Source organism: Meriones unguiculatus, chromosome 17, assembly GCF_030254825.1.
Source record: "Meriones unguiculatus strain TT.TT164.6M chromosome 17, Bangor_MerUng_6.1, whole genome shotgun sequence".
NCBI lineage: Eukaryota > Metazoa > Chordata > Mammalia > Rodentia > Muridae > Meriones > Meriones unguiculatus.
The window spans coordinates 60,405,746-60,421,624 of record NC_083364.1 but is presented as its reverse complement, the minus strand read 5'-3'; the positions used below and the strand labels follow the sequence as shown (position 1 = coordinate 60,421,624).

Sequence of the window (15,879 nt, the reverse complement as noted above, 5' to 3'; positions counted from 1 at the left end):
AAGGTTGTGGAGAATAATTTAGGAAAGTATAATTGAGGAAAACATTTAAAGGTTGGGGTGTATATCCTATTGAAAATACAGTGCACTCTTTTGTATTCTGTAGGGGAGTCAGTCAATCCAACTGCTATTGTCATTGTTTTCTGGGATGTTTAGGATAAGATGGGGTCAGAAAAAAAGTGCCTCTGCTGAGAAAAGTTCTAGAGCTCTAAATACAAGAAGCCAAATCTATTCAGCTATAGGAGCACTCATGAAGCTGAGAACAAGAGATAAAACTAGGAAAGGGCAAGTAAAGGCAAGAGTTGAGCTGGAAGGGAGGAATTTTTATGTGATGCTCACAAGCAGGCTCACAGTGTAGTAGTATCAAGATTTAGGTGTCTCAAGCACTTTTTAGGTGATGCTGAGCCCCATGGTCTACTGGTTCATTTTCAATCCCCATCAGAGGGTGCATTAGCTGCTCTTCTAGATAACCTGCATTCCATTCCCAGCACCAGGGCCGGTGGCTTACAATTACCCACGACTGCAGCTGCAGGGAATCCAACATCCTCTTCCGAACTCTGTACAAACAGGGACATATATGCAATGCCCACACTCTGACACATAATTTAAAAATAAAAAACATAAATATTTTGGAGTGGGAGGATTAAACAGAGAGGAAGGGAAAAGGAGGGTAAGAAAGGGATTGTGGGGAGCAGGTGACACTAAGGGTCATTTGAGGGGTTATTTGGAAACCGAATATAATAGATGTTTCTTAACATACGCATATATGAATGAAGTCTAAATGAAATCGCCAAATAATGGGGAGACAAAGTCACAGCTAGATCTCTCTTACCACCAAATGAAATCTCCAGTTCTAGGATGGGTTATATATAATTGAGTTGTTGGCCAAAGGGGCCCCATGAAATCCCCAACTGACTCAGGCTATTGCTAAGGCTATTGGTTGCTCCCACAAACTGTTGGCAAGCCCCTTTTGCAGAAGACAACACCTACCCAACTGATTGAACATGAAAAAGCCAAGTTAGTACCTTCACTAGAAGGTACTTCACTAGAACCTTCACTCTACTGACTACTATTCATGTACTCTGCATTTTACCAGAGGGAAAAGCTAAACATCAACCCAGCTACAAATCCTTTGCTCTACAATGATGACCTTCCTGCAAAATATGCTGGTGACATACTGGCACAGAAGTTGTAGGAATAATAACCCACTATCTGACTGTATTTAAGGTCCACTCCATGAGATGGAACCCATGCCTAACCCACACCTAACACAGGTGGCCAAGAACCTGAGATTAGACAGGGTAAAACCAAATACTATTGTTCTGATAAAAAGAAATAGCAATAAGATGGCTCCTAATGACATTATGCTAAACTCATAGATCAGTGTCCTGCTCAACCATCATCAGGGAAGCTTCTTTCTGTAGTAGATGGTAACTAAAACAGAGACCCATAATGGGACAATGTACAGAGAGTGACAGAACTTGGAACCCTGTCCTAAGTGGGTGTCTTCATCAAACCCCTCCCCTCAGGGCTCAGGGAGCTGTGAGGAAGCAGAGGCAGGAAGATTAAAAGTGTCAGTGGGGTTGAAGTCACTAAGGAAACAGAACTCAGAAAGACTGTGGCAGCAAGCCTGGGGCCTGCAGAGGTCTAAGCCACATGGAGTCTTAGTGCTGCAAAGGGAACTGGACATGGGCCTCTATCCCTAACCCAGAAGCTGTCTACAAGTGATACTTCTTGCAAAGGAAAAATTAGCTTTCTTCAGTGAAATCTCACTGGGTATACAAACCACATTTAAAAGATCTCTTGAGATCTTTTGTGTCACAATGTTTATTTGGCTTTTTTTTTCTTTTGCTTATCTATTATGGGTTCTGATTTTGTGGGTTTTGTTGTTGTTCTCTGTTTGCTTTTGTTTTTCAGACAGGGTTTCTCTGTGTAGCCTTGGATATTATGGACTCTCTTTGTAGAACAGGCTGGCCTCAAACTCTCCGAAGTCTGTCTGCTTCTGCCTCCCCTAGTCTGGAGCTTATAGGCATGTGCTACTGCTCCCGGCTTGATTTTGTGTTTTTATGGTGTGCATATTGTGTGTGTGTGTGTGTGTGTGTGTGTGGTTTATGCTTTTCTCCTCCCACTTTCATATGTTTGCTTTGCTTTACTCTCGTTTGTTTTCTTATTGGCCTGTTTGTTTTCTAAAGAGAAAAACAAAGAAGACATGGAGTTGGAAGGGTGAGGCGGCAGGGAGGATCTGAGAGATGAGAAGAGGGGAAACTGATCAGAACACACTGTCTGAAAAAATTATTTTCAAATAAATAAAGTTAAAGCAAGATAATTTTATTTTTATCCCAAACATTGACTGTCTGTAGAGCAGGAAAGAGATGTCGTTCTTCTGCTATGTCTGACTCTATCGCAGGAAAACAGTCATTAAAATCTGGCGGTAAAAGACAGATGCATAGAGAACCAGGATTTACTTTCTTTAGTTATAGCCATGTAAATTGTTCATCAAATCTCTAGAGAGAAAGTGGCATTAATATCAGGACCAAAGAAATATGATTAATATCATTTAAATTTATACTACATGTACTTCTAATAAATAATTACCAGATGCATCCTATCATTCCATTATCACTTTAATTGAGAGTTATAGAATGAAGGGCCAAAGGCATTGGGTTAATTTGTGACAGGCTTTTCTTCAGCACCTCCTGGATCATTCACCACACTGTCTTTCTTACTAAACAGGGAGAATAGTCTTAAAACCACATTAAGAATCAATCACAGAAACAGGTTCTAAAATAAAATAATATTTTTCTCTATGTAAAAAAAAAAAATCAAACCAATACCAATAAACCCAAAATCTTTTTTTTTCCTGGAGAATAAATTGTCTTCTCACAAAATAACTGTACATTCATCTCATCTTGTTCCTATTATAGTTTGAGTCACACAGAGAACTGTGAAAGGAAACATGCTAGTGTACCGTGTTCACATACCAAACGGTGCCAGGGCTGACTGTAGGAGATGTCATCCGTTATTTCCTTTATGAAATGTGGTTCTTATCATTTCCGTGGAGCTAGCCAAATGAGATATCAGTGGCATTAAGTCATTTTTGTGTCCTCTTTCAGATGCTGCTGAGTAACATAAAAAGTGCATTGCTTTTCAGTGTAAGCCCTCACACATCATGGTTTTATACTAGAGTTATTTTTAAATAAAAATATGCAAGTGAATTTGTAACTCACCAGGTCTGAAGGCAACAGGACAGGTCATAATTGGGCTGCTATCACTGTCCAACTTGGTAATAAAACACAGAGAGGGTGCAAGAAATTTTCAGAAGGAAAACCTCTTTATCTGTATGTAAATGAAGTGATTGATTGAAAGAAAGGACTCCAAGAAAGTAAGATGAGTAACAGGCGTGTCCAAGAAGGGCTGATTTTACGTGTGGTGGGGAATGAGAACATTTGTTCCTTGCTGACTCAGAGTCAGAACCCCAGATTAAAATGAAGAGTTGCCAGTACAAGGTTCCCTCATTAGCAGCTCTTATTTATTGAAGAATGTGGATCCATCCAGGCTGTGCTGGATGCCTGGGGCTGAGTCAGATGAAGTGATCATCCAAATGGTCTTTCATAGGAGGTGACTGGGCTTGAGTTGAATTTGTAGAAATAAGAAAAATGACTCAGGCTAGCAATTAGTGTAGAATCAAGGGAGAAGGAGAGAGGGCGTTTGGTAGAACATGAGATCCACGCAGGGGACAGATGACTGCTATTTCTGCGTCTGTGAACTTATTAAAGTTGGTAAGAAGGAGTCACTAGCTGTTTCCAATATGTGTCATTTCTCTACTAGGAAAATAAGTATGATTGAAAGTGAATTTTTCCTTCATCCAAACACGGTGAACTGAATGAAGGAATCTTGGAACATATATATATATATCCATCTTACTGTAAGATGAGAAAAACTGGTGCCTCATGTCAGCAGCACCAGCTTATTTGTGTTCACAGAAGAAAAACAAAAGGAACTTGAAACTTCTGGAAAATCCCAAAGTGCATGTTATCCGCTGATTTTTTTTTCCTGAAATCTTTTTGCTGACACTATGAAAACTGCAAGGACACATTGTCCCATCTTTCTTTACTGATGGTGTGAGAATGCAAAATATTGGAATGTATAAAAATTTCAGTTTTGATCTAATGCTGAATGGAGGATGCTCAAAAAATATAATTTAGGTATACCAAAGTAAGTTAATTCTTTGAAGACTGATCAGTGACCAGTAGCCAAAACTAGAAGAAGAGGTAGGCATCTTTACATGAGCTTATAAAACAATTACAAATAATTTAACCTATGTTAGAAATGCATTTTTAAACTTTGCTTTGTGTAGACCTGGAGTCAAAAGACAACCTGGGAGACTAGCTCTTGTCCTTCCATGCTTACACTGGTTTTGTGGCTTGACCTCAGAAAGTCAGGTTGTATCACTGGGCAGCAACCAGTTCTAAACTAGAAATATTTTTAGTAAAATGGGCCCACCTAGAGCCATCATTTTGTTCCTAGGATTCCCAAGTGACAGAATATGAACAGAAAAGAAGAGGCCTCTTATGGGAAATCCAGACATAGTAGGTATGTCTTTAGGATTTACTTTCAAAGACTTCAGTATCCCCCACCATTTTGGCGTGTTTGCTGTGCCCGACACGCTGTGAAGTGTAGTCCTGTGTAGAGCATGTGCCAGGCTCTGTGTTAAATGCTTCTGACCTAATAGCTCAGACACCACGGAGTGTATGCCCATTTCTCAGGGAGGGAGATGGCGACTCAAATTTTTGACTTCTTAAGCTTATACAGCAGTGGTTTGCATCTGTACTTGCCTAGCTCCAGAAAAATAACCATTTCTACAAGAAACTTGATGCTTAAAAAAAAATCCCGTTTAGTTTTAAAGAACAAACAAGTCTTTGAATAATTTATCTAAAATTAACAAAATTTGATTCTCGTTCAATGCTGTTGAATGCCTTCTAAATATTATTATTCAATACAGAGTATGTTTATACATAAGAAATTAATGATGACAGTAACCCCATTTCTTCTTTTCTTTCTCACAAGCACATCATCATTCTCAAAAATGACGTTTTCTTGTTGTCAAGAGTCATTTGGTTTTCAAAGTGATTGTACAAGTTTACATTCCCACTAGCAATGGAGGAGCGTTCCCCTTTCTCCACATCCTCTCCAGTATGAATTGTCACTTGAGTTTTTGATCTTGGCTATTCTGATGGGTGTAAGGTGAAATCTCAAGGTCATTTTGATTTGCATCTCTCTGATGGATAAGGACATTGAGCATCTTTTTAACGGTTTCTCTGCCATTCTATATTCCTTTACAGAGAATTCTCTGTTTAGCTCCATACCCCATTTTTAAATTGGATTACTTGTTTTGTTGTTTTTTTAACTTCTTGAGTTCTTTATATATTCTAGATATTAGCCCTCTGTCAGATACAGGGTTGGTGAAGAACCTTTCTCAGTCTGTAGCTATCATTTTATTCTGATGACAGTATCCTTTGCTTTACAGAAGCTTTTCAGTTTCATGAGCTCCCATTTATTGATTGTTGATCTTAGAGCTTATGCTGATGGTGTTCTGTTCAGGAAGTTGTGTCCTGTGCCAATGAGATCAAAGTTCTTCCCACTTTTTCTACTAACATATTTAGTGATCTGGTATTATGTTGAGATCTTTGGTCTACTTGGACTTTAGTTTTGTGCAGGGTGCTAAATCCAGCTAAACACTTCTAGGCATATATCCCAAATATGCTCAAATACACACAAGGACATTTGCTCAACCATGCTTGTAGCAGCTTTATTCACCATAGCCAGAACCTGGAAACAACCTAGATATCCCTCAATTGAGGAATGAATACAGAAGTTGTGATACATTTACACAATGGAATACTACTCAGCAATTAAAAACAAGGAAATCATGAAGTTTGCAGGGAAATGGTGGGTCCTAGAAAATATTTTCCTGAGTGAGGTATCCCAGAAGCAGAACGACACAGATGGTATATACTCACTTATAAGTGGATATTATACAGATAATATAGGATAAACATACTAAAATCTCTATACCTAAAGAAGCTAAGCAAGAAGAAGGGGTAAGATGATCAATCCTCACTTAGAAAGACAAATGGGATAGACATTGGAAGTAGGAGAAAACAAGAAACAGGACAGTAGCCTACTCACAGATGGCCTCTGAAAGACTCTACCCAGCAGGGTATCAAAGCAGATGCGAAGACTCATAGCCAAACTTTGGGCAGAATGCAAGGAATCTTATGAAAGAAGGGGGAGCTAGAAAGACCTGGAGGGGACAGGAGCTCCACAAGGAGAGCAACAGAACCAAGAAATCTGGGCTCAGGGGTCTTTTCTGAAACTGATACTTCAACCAAGGACCATGCATAATAACCTAGAACTCCTACACAGATGTAGCCTGTGGCAGCTCAATCTCTAAGTGGGTTTTTCCCTAGTAAGGGGAACAGGCACTGTCTCTTACATGAACTCAGTGGCTGGCTCTTTGATCACCTCCCCCTGAGCGGGAGCAGCCTTACCAGGTCACAGAAGAAGACAATGCAGCCAGTCCTGATAAGACCTGATAGGCTAGGGCCAGATGCAAGGGGAGGTAGGCCTCCCCTATCAGTGGACTTGGAGAGGGTAACGGGAGGAGATGAGGCAGGGAGGGTAGGATTGGGAAGGAATGAGGGAGGGGCTACAGCTTGGTTACAAAGTGAATAAACTGTATTTGATATGAAAAATTGAAATAATGGAGACATTTGGGCTAATTGTTTTCTGAAGCCTGAATTATCCTTACAAGTTCCCACCTAGTTGTAGGGCTCTTTTAAAAAAATTCTCCTTTATTTGGGGTGTTTAGGCTTCTACCTCCTTTCCACCAACCTCCCAGCCTTAAGTAGGAAACAGAAAAGGTTAACGGGGAGAGAGAACTAAGACCCCTTTATTTCTTCAGGCTCTTTAGGGTCTAAGGGTTCTTTCAGGGCTCTATACAAAATTCTGCCAGCTGCCAGCCAGCAGTCTCCTATATGCTGCTGTTCCCTGAAGCTTTTCTCACCCTGTGTCTGCTCCAAACCACTACACCATCCCTGGTCTCTGGTCGCTCCAAATTGCTACATGCCACACGCCAACACCAAATGCCACACAGAATGCCCACGTGGAAAGCCATTACCAGCTGGTAAAAGCCAGTCTCTGCATGAGACGAACTATAGCCCAACTATAATCCCACACTTTAGATTAAAACAAAAACATATTCACATAACATAACTGAGTTTACAAAGAAAGCAAAACTTCCATTACACCTAGTACTTGAATATATCCCACAGAGAAGAACTTCACCTGCTCCTGCTGACAATTCTATTTTTGGACTCCACTGACAGTAAGAAAAAATAAATAAAATGTGTCTTATCATAAAGCTAACACTGTGTTTCTGTGCACTTCACCCACCTGTCCCAGTTAGTTCTGTGGTCTTGTAGAATAAGACCATTCTTGGAATGCATTTATCGGGTGGAGTAAGTGTGCCTTGCATAGAGTAAGGTGCTTGTAAAGTAGATGCGGTGAAAAGAAATCCTATGATTTGAGACTTGGAAAGATGATATGAGGGGAGAAAAGGAAAGGAGGAAAACTGAAGTTTTGATGCAGATTATTTTGAGATAAATGTGATGTTGTTCTTTCATGTAAATTCAGCAAATAAGAGGCTAAAAAAAGAAGCCCACAAAAATCCCTCATTTTCCCCTGTAAGTCTATAATCTTCAAATAGCTGATCTTTGCAAGTGATAGCTCCATGTGCTGGCTTAAATAGCTTTCCCAGGAGGCGGCTGCTCTTCCATATTGAATACTTGCTGATGTTAACTGGCTTAGGAATCTTTTATTTTTATTTTTTCACAGACATAAAACCCATGGTATCAGAGTCAGAAACTTGCAGGGGTCTTTCATAATGCAAAAGGCTGGAGTCATTTTTTCAATAAATGTATGTTATGTTTATATCATATGTTTCTTTGGGAAATAATGTTTTTACTTTGTATTATAAAATATCTCAAAGTGGTAATAATTATATGAAAATCAATAAAAATTAGAAGTGATGAGTCCCCTTTCCTCCTACTCCTATCAAAGTCTGAAAAGCAAACTAAAATTAATAAAAGAGTGTAAGCTCATATAAGCAACAGCAAACACAATGATAATATAGAAGATTTTTATTTCTTTTTATAGTGAATAATTATTGAGATAGTACTGGCCAACTTCCTAATGCTCAAATTGGACAAAAACTATTTGGAGTCAAATGCCTTGGTTCTTTGTTAAACCTTGTCAAGCGTTTATTGTATTACAAGTCTTGTGTTCTTTGTAATGCCTTACTGCCCCCACAGTTTAGAGTCCAGAAAAGCTCTGGGTTAGACTCTCAGAAGACATGGTCTTTGAAACTGCAGGGAACATAACAAACTCCTATGGTTGATATCTGAGGACCTTTCAAGTCAGAAGTACATTGCAGAAGCAGGTAGATGCTCTGCACCTTCTGCCAGATAGAAACAGTAACATGCAGACTCTTTTCTCTCTGTAAGCTGGGGGTGTGGTGCTTAGACACACAATACTGTGCAGTGCTAGGTCAACCTCATCATCTGAGAACGCATCATCTGAGATGTGTTCAATTACATCTTACCGAAATCATGCTGCTATAGTTTCTAAAGTGACTGGTTGGGACTCAAGTAATTTCTAATAAGATCAAAGCGATAGATATACTAGGCTAATAGAAAAATAGGAGTACTGTAATTTGTTTATACATACAAGGGAGAAAAAAAAAACAAGGGCAAACTTCAACAATTCCATTAGGAGATGGAGTCAAATGATGAAGGAATTCATTTTGTTGTTTTTTGTTTTTTTTTTCATGTTAGGACTTGAGTTATTAAGCTTGATTCACTTGGTCTCATCTGCTAAGCTGTATTCCCACTGAGAGAATTTATGAGCAAATTATTCTTATTAGTTGTGACAGGCTGTGCTGCTTTTTATCCATCCTAATACACATGTAAAGAAACCTCTCTCTGACAGCTCGCTATTGCCAAGGCAATGCACCTGCCCAAGTTTATAGATAAAAGTGGCCCATTGTTGGCCCATTGCTTTGGGCTTGTAAAAGCCTCCCATAAAACATCTATTTCTTTCTAAGTCTCCATTGGTGCTTTTGGCATATATTTCTTTTACCATTCTGATCCAAACACTAATTCCAGGGTCTGGCACTCAGAAGTAAAATTAATTTACTAAAATTAATTCAGTAAATTAATTTTAGGTTTATACTGTGGTCTTTCTAATGGACAGTTTTATACGTTTGTTTAGTTTTTCTTTATTTGGGGAAAAAAAAGGGACATTATCTCAAGTTGAAGTGCATACCAGAAACATGATCATTCTGAATATGAACAGACATACAGAAAGGAAAGCAACAATTAGTTTACATGTTTAGTGAAAAGGAACTTTAAGAGCAATCATGATCTTTATATTTTTATTTACTAGTTTTTGTTTCCTGATATTTTTGAATACCTATGGGGTTGTTTTCTAAGTCAGGAATGCTGACATTCTGCTTTCTTCTGACCCATATTGACGTGAATTGCTCTGCGCTGCTACAGTTCCCTTGTGATGAGCTGAAACCTCGGAAACAAATAAACTGCCTTTTAATTGTGCTTGTATTTAGTATTGCTACCACAAAACCACAAAAACAACCACTGCACTACCCAGATACATCTCTCAGGAGGCCTTCATGTTAGACCTTATATTGGCCAGCTTGTCTGGCTTGCTCTCATCCACTAAAGTAGACTCTCATTTGAGATAATTTACAGCTAAACCTGGTTGTTGCAGATTGACAATAGCTCTTATCCATTCTGATATCTCTACACAGAAACCTCCATCTGATAGTTTATTCATATCCGAAGTCTTTGGTCCTTGGTTTTTTTCTACTTATCTTTAGAATGTTTCTTGCTTTTCAAGGAGATGTCACAAGCTTGGGCCAGTCTTCATCACTTCCCATCCATCTCTCTCTGCTGCTGCTTCCTATTAGCATCTACACCTTAGCTTACATTGTCAGATATTTCCCCTAAACAGTTCTTTTGTTGTTGTTGTTTTTCCTTATCACCTTCAGTGGTGCCATCTTAAAACTTGGAATGATCATATTCCTATGAACAGTATTGAATAACATCTTGTGAGCAAAAGAGTGCATGTGAAAGATTAAGATAATTATAATTTCAGAAATGTCAACATTTAGGGTAAACACACACCTCATATGCAAAGAAATCTGGTACATCTTTCATCTCCACAATTGTAAAAATCAACAAAAAGCTCTTAGTAGCAAATACTATTATTTATTTCATCAATACTAATATTGCCAAATCAGTATTGACAATCACTAGCCTATCAGGCTCATATGCAAAGCTTTTGCTTCTTAAGACTTTACATCATCTTAAAAATCATATACTCTTTTAAAAATGTTTTTTTTTTCAGAAAATTGCTTTAAAATTACATATACTATGGTATGCAACATGAAAATTCAACCTAAGTGAATTGATTAGTCAGAGCATACTAACATATCAGTTCTCTCCCTCTCTCTCTCCTTCTCTCTCCCTTGTTCCTTCCCTCTCTCTCTCCACCCCCACCCCCTCGTGTGTGTGCGTATGTATATGTGTGCATGTGTGTGTGTTGAGGTGATCTTGGCTTTCTAGGCTGAAATCACATACTGTATATCATTCAGTCCCTTAATTTCTCATTTGATGACCAGTATCTTGATATTTGGTATTATGTTCCAAAGCACAGCTCAATAAAAAGCAATAGTTACCTCAATGGCCGGTCCCAGAATTCATGTTCCTAAGGCATCATCTTGTATGTGTTTCAGAAAATACCTCATGAACCTGTGTGAGAGCTCTGGAACTGTGTATTGAAGAAGAAGCAGAGTACAGAGAAAGCGATAATATCGTGCACAATAAGGAAATGATAAAGTGTAAGAGACCAACCTTTCACCCTATATTTTACTATGAGAAAAGGGAATGAGGGAGAAATAAAGGAACAGTAACTTGCATAGAAACTCCAGAGATGGTGAAAGTCTGAATCTTGAACAGTGCTAATGAGAAGACTTTTAAAAAAATTAATTAATTCAATTTACATCGGAGTCATAGGCCCCTCCCTCTTCTCCTCTCGGTCCCACCCTCCATCCCTCATCCTCTCTTCCCTATAGGGAAGTCCCATCAGGGGAAGTGATCAAAAAGCAGGCAACATAGTCCATGCTAGAGATAGTCCCTACTCCCCTAGCTAGGGGGCCCACACGAAGCCTAAGATGCCCATTGAGCTTCCTTACACCAATCTTGGGGGCTATGGTATGCATTGTAGTATGTCTATCCTGTACTGTATGACAAAAATCTGCTTATAAGTGCATATATACCGTGTGTGTCTTTCTGGGTCTGTGTTACTCACTTAGGATGATCTTTTCTAGTTCCAGACATTTGCCTGCAAATTTCATTATTTCCTTGTTTTTAAGGGCTGAGTAGTAATCCTTTGTTTAAATGTACCACAGTTTCTTTGTCTATTTTTCTGTATAGGGACATATAGGTTGTTTCTACCTTCTGGCTATTATGAATAAAGTTCCTGTGAACATGGTTGAGCAAATGTCCTTGTTCTATGGTGGAACATTTTTTCAGGTGTATGCTCAGGAGTGGTACAGCTGGGTCTTGAGGTATGGCTATTCCCAGTTTTCTGAAAAAGTGCCAGATTGATTTTACTTAACATTCATTCATATCTTGTTCAATACAACTCAATATCATTGTTCAACAGCTTGATGTAATCAAACTCTTTTTTTTTTTTTTGTGACATGGGGATACTGTTTGCTGAATTTCTGCAAGGAGTGGTTTATAAGAAAGTTTATATTATTAGTTTTACAGATTAATGAGAATGAATGTCCTCCAGTGATAGGAGAGACTGTGAGAACCAACCAATAACGAGTTCAGCACTAGTTAAAGCAAGCCCAAACTTTCCTTGACTCCCAATGCTTTCTGCTAAGGGAACGCAAGGGGCACTTTTATAAACCCACTGAAGCAATTTAACATAGATTTCTTTCTTTCTTTCTTTCTTTCTTTCTTTCTTTCTTTCTTTCTTTCTTTCTTTTTTCTTTCTTTCTTTTTTTTTTTTTTCATTGCAGTTTATTCAGGAACATTGAACAATGCTCGGACCCCGGGGAAAGCCAGCCCACAGCTCTTTTTTCTTTCTTTCTTTCTATTTCTATTTCTTCTTCTTCTTCTTCTTCTTCTTCTTCTTCTTCTTCTTCTTCTTCTTCTTCTTATTATTATTATTATTATTATTATTATTATTATTCTTTTCTCAAGACAGGGTTTCTCTGTGTGGCCTTGGCTATCCTGGACTCACTTTGTAGACCAGCATGGTCTTGAACTCACAAAGATTCACTTGCCTCTGTCTCCCAGAGTGTTGAGATCACAGGCATAAGCCACCATGCCCAGCCTTTAGTTTCTTTAAAATGAAATATTCAGCAATCACAATTTAGGAGGCACAGTATCAGGAACCAAGTGAAAGCAAAGAGCATATGGCTCTGTATCAAAGATTTTTACACTTTACAATCAAGTCTTTTATTAATATAGGCATTAAATCAGTAATGCCACATAGTGCCTTCAAGAGAAGCCCAAATAGTAAGCTCTGAATTGAAGCATTCACTCCTGGAGGCAAGAGAGATGCTCACACAACTCAGGAGGCTCAAAACGCTTACAGGACCCACAAAGCTCCTCCATAAGGTTTCAGGAACAGGAAACAGTTGCCTGGGAAAAGGAGATTTTTCAGTCACGCTGTCTTCAAGTTGCACAGAAAGTACTGGGATACTACTTTTGTTTATCACTCATGCTAGGGTATGTTTTCAGGTATGCAGCTTCCAGGATGAGGGGGGAGTCACTCATGCTCCACTTAATAATACCTCACCAGTGCTCTGGTAAGAAGTTCTAAGAAGTGCATTTGTTCACCCAGCTAGCCTTTAGTGGAATCATTTCTGCCATGGTCCACGCGGAATGAATAGACATTTGCTGTCCTCTCAGCAGGAAAAGCCACATGTAACAGAGCTTCAAAGTTCAGAAGAGTTGTGTTATCTGCGGTGGTTTGACCTGAAGTCGTGAGATGGAAGCTGAGCCTAGAGGTTGGATTGCTTTAGTAAGTGAGTATAGAGAGGAAGTAAACAGAGAAATAGGATCCAAGGTAGAATGAATGACACCTAACTCTGTCTCAGGCCACCAAGCTCTGTTTTGGGCTTGCATCTGACCAACACTCCCATCACATTCATCAGTACGTGGAGTCCTCAGCATGACCTCTCACTCATTTCGCACTGCTGCAGTTCTACTGTCTAGGCATCCTGTGCTTTGGGCGCTTCCATCTTGGATCCTCCAGTCCTTGGGTTACTTTACACTTTACCAATGGGTCTCTCTGTCCTACTTCTTCTAATTTGTCTTAGGAAATACATTGCCTCTTATGTTACTTTACCACTAAAAAAACATTCAGAGGCTCATGACCCTGTGTGTAGAAAATAAATTCCACATGTAAGATCCTTCATAATGTGGTCCTTTTTCTACCAGTAGAAAATTTGCACATTCTGAGGAACATTCAACAAGGCGATGTTTGGAGGCATTTTAACTTCTCATAACTTGAGAAGCATGGGTACTCCTAACATCTAGTAGGAGAGGTGAAAGATTGCTAAATAGTCTACAAAGTCCAAGGCAACTTCCACAATGCAGATTTACCAAGCTCAAATGCCAACAGAGCTGAAACTGAGAAATTTTGGATTATTCAGCATTTAATTCATTTATGTAATTATAAAAACAAGACCAGAGATGTGAGGGAAGAGATAACTGGCTCTTAATAAATAAAATATCATCGAATGGTTATGGGTAAACAGAAGAGTCATCAGCTATATGCAATTTGTATGTCCTATACATTTGCTCATTTACTCACATAGGATTGCTGTGTCCTGCATAAGATACCATAATATAGGATAATCATACTACAATCTGTACACCTAAAGAAGCTAAGCAAGAAGGAGGACAATGTGTAAGATGATCAATCCTCACTCAGAAAGGCAAATGGGATGGATATCAGAAGAGGGAGAAAACAGGGAACAGGACAGGAGCCTACCACAGAGGGCCTCCGAAAGACTCTGTTCAGCACGGTATTAAAGCAGATGCTGAGACTCATAACCAAACTTTGGGCAGAGTGCAGGAAATCTTATGAAAGAAGAGGGAGATAGAAAGTCCTGGAGGGGCAGGAGCTCCACAAGGAGAGTAACAGAAGCAAAAAATCTGGGCACAGGGATCTTGTCTGAGACTGATATTTCAATCAAGGAGATAACCTAGAATCCCTGCACAGATGTAGCCCAAGGCAGCTCAGTTTCCAAGTGTGTTCCCTAGTAATGAGAACAGGGACTATTTCTGACATGAACTCAGTGGCTGGTTCTTTGATCACCTCCCCCTGATGGAGGAGCAGCCTTACCAGGACACAGAGGAAGACATGCAGCTAGTCTTGATGAGACCTGATAAGCTAGGGTCAGATGCAAGGGGAGGAGGACCTCCCCTACCAGTGGACTTAGGGAGCAGCACAGGAAGAGATGAGGGAGGGAGGGTGAGATTGGGAGGGGATATTCTACTAGATGGAAAAGCAGACATGAATGAAAGAGTGGTAAAAGGCTAGGCTGCAGAAAGTACTTGAAAGTTACTATAGAATGTTCTGTAGGCCTCGGGTTTGTGGTTTATTTGGGAGGGCTGATAGAAAATAGGACATCTTTTTTTTTAATCAATAAGTGATATAAACTGTCACTGTAAAAATATTAACTGGTGGAAGCATTAAAAGTATTTGGTAATGACACAGTCTTTTAATCTTTTGACCATGCACATGAAGCTTATGTAAATACTACAGGGATTAGTGGCAGGGCATGTGAACTCAGTCTAGAGCCTCTCCCATTCCCGGAAGACTAAGGAGCGGATGCACTGGAGTATTACTATAATCATGCAACATGTCCCCAAGAATTTGTGTAGTCTACTGAAGAGCGGACATAGAAAAGGAGGACACCAGGTCTGGGAGTTTGTACAACCACCGGAAACGACAAAAACCTAGCTTGTTTTCCAGGGAAGTGCCTGCTCCTCTCCCCATCAATATCCCCACTTTGTACATCTCATGGCACCCACTGCCACTGATATTTATGCTACTATCGAGGAATTCCGTAAGTCTAATTATTATTATTATTATTATTTTTTCACTAGATGACTCGTTCCATCTTTCTTTTTCCTGATATAGTACTTCCTTTTCTTTGGTGAATTCTTAGTCTCTTTATATGCTCTTTGTATACCCATTGATGTCTACAGTTCTGTCACTTCAGTCTCATGTTTGAACACTTGATTCAGGCTGAGGCAATCATTTAATCACATGCACTTGGCCAGTTGGAATTCGGAGAGTGAACACATCAACAAGACGAGGCCCATTGGAATGCTTCCCTAGAACTTTATGGTTGAAAATGGAAATGGATCACTTTTCTCCACTTAGCCTGTGAACTCTGAGAATGAGGGTCTTGATCATCTGCCATTTGCAGCGAGTCTATACATACAGTAGATGATAAAGTAGGTACTAATGCAAAGAGAAGCCAATAGCAACAAAAACAAACAGTGGCAGGAGACAGTGGCTGCCATCGCGATGGAGGTAAGGTCTTGCCCAGACTGACTCCCTGGCCTCTGCGGCTTCTTCTCCAAGTTTCTAACAAGCCTTGATATGCTCCCCCAGAACAAATGAGTCAACATATTGCCTCTTTGCTTGAATTCATTTTTTTGTTGGAATGTGGTCATATGGAACCTAAGGAATTTAACTAATAGTGTT

The 15,879-nt window shown here is 39.4% G+C and overlaps 1 long non-coding RNA gene across 3 annotated transcripts in view; it reads left to right on the top strand.

Annotated features, from left to right (window-relative positions):
- The window catches only part of LOC132648582 (uncharacterized), a 208,138-nt gene that overhangs the window by 27,202 nt on the left and 165,057 nt on the right, over nt 1–15,879 (top strand). Inside the window, exon 4 of one of the 3 annotated variants that reach the window (XR_009587007.1) lies at nt 10,871–11,618. The exons of the other annotated variants lie outside the window; for them this stretch is intronic. This is a non-coding gene — a long non-coding RNA (uncharacterized LOC132648582). Of the gene's footprint in view, nt 1–10,870; nt 11,619–15,879 lie in introns of those variants that run through there. 3 annotated transcript variants of the gene reach the window in all.